Source organism: Juglans regia, chromosome 7 (genome assembly GCF_001411555.2).
Source record: "Juglans regia cultivar Chandler chromosome 7, Walnut 2.0, whole genome shotgun sequence".
NCBI lineage: Eukaryota > Viridiplantae > Streptophyta > Magnoliopsida > Fagales > Juglandaceae > Juglans > Juglans regia.
In genome coordinates, this window is record NC_049907.1 from 6,459,475 (window position 1) to 6,461,241 (window position 1,767).

The following is a 1,767-nucleotide window of genomic DNA, read 5'->3' on the forward strand; positions in this document are numbered from 1 at the left end:
TATATAACACTTTGATAGTAAAGTATTATGATATATTACTATTATACTATAAGAAAATATTTTATAAGATATTATGCTTTCAATTAAAGTATTCTACTATTATAATATATATTATAATATTACATAGTAGATTACAGTATATATAATCTACTATAATAGTATATATATTATAATAATTTATATGAATATAAATATAGTATACATTTAATATATTTTTTAATAATATTGTAAAACTTCCGTTCGAACGTGAAACAGTAACGGGCGAACGGTTTTATATTAACGTTCGAACGTTTAATATTAACGTTCGAACGGTTCTGCAGGTATAAGTTTATCGCGGGCTTCCTTCCTCTCACGCCGCCGTCTCCACCGTTTGAAAAAGCGAGAAAACGTTTGAACGCACGCTCTTCACCGCCGTCTGCCGTCGTGATCAACACATACGTACAACATTTGTCCTCCCAACTAAAGGTATGTACTTTCAAACTCATTTTACCGTTTATTTTATAATTTTATGGTTTTATTTGGTTTTTTTCCTTAAAATTATATTTTCTCATTAATAATTACCGTAGAACATCATAAATCTATCGTAGGATGTTTAGAAATGAAGAGTACTTTGTTTTTGAGTCGAAGAAACCACGGAATCGAAACATTTTTGAGTATTTTCATGGCTGCTGAGTTGACTCAGCCATGGCCGAGTTAGATCTGTTTTACGTTCGAACGGTATTAACCAGTACGTTCGAACGGTAAACCTGTACGTTCGAACTTTATAGACACGTTCGAACGTTATTAATTTTCCGTTCGAACATATATTTAGACGTTCGAACGGTAATTATTAAGTTAAATCCATTAACATTTTATTAGCTTATTAAATTGTTTTCATCGTTTAATTGATTATATGTTCTATCAATTAATTTATTAAATTGCTATTAGTATATAATTTTGTAAATATTTTAGTCGTAATTAGATTTTATCACTAATCTTGAATGTATATTTTATTTTTTTAATTGCAGGATCATAATAATGTCTTCTCGGGGCCGTAAACGTGGTTGATCAGGAGAATCTTCCATCCAAACAGTTCGAGAGCGGACCGTTTTACTTGAGCGACAGGTAAAACTGTCTGATTTTGTCGCTCTTATATGGGAGGGTCATTCCCTCCCATCAGTATTTAATGATCGTGGTTGGGCACCAATCTTAGATCAGCGAGAAGAAGGAATGGAGCTCATTTCCTTCATTGAGATCGTTACTGAGTTCTATAAAGAGCTCGGTGCTGCTAGCCCAGACGATGGAGGGGCATATAGGATCTCTGTCCGAGGAGCTCCTGTTATATTTTCAGCGGATGGACTCGCTGCATATTTGGGTATTCCTAGGCTTCTTGATGCCTATCCAAACCTCCCAGTACGGGAGTCTGGTCCCTCAGGTGATGCAGCTCAGTCTCAGGACGAGGGACTAGATTACACAGATGAGATAGATACACTTGCTGATCACGAGGTCAGAGACTTGATTGTTGGTCCAGATGCTCCAGTGTACGATGGCTCCAAGAGTATTAGGCAGGCAGATTTATCTTCTTTCTTCAAGATTATGAATTTGATCATTGCTAACAATATTGACCCACGGCAGCACAAGACCGAGGTCGGCATGGATCGAGCGAGATTTATGATACGGGTCGCTCGTGGCATCCCGATCGACCTCGTTGGTTATATATTTGAGAGGATCCGATTAGAGGCACGGTTTATTACGACAGATATACTGCCGTTTGGGATCCTCATCACT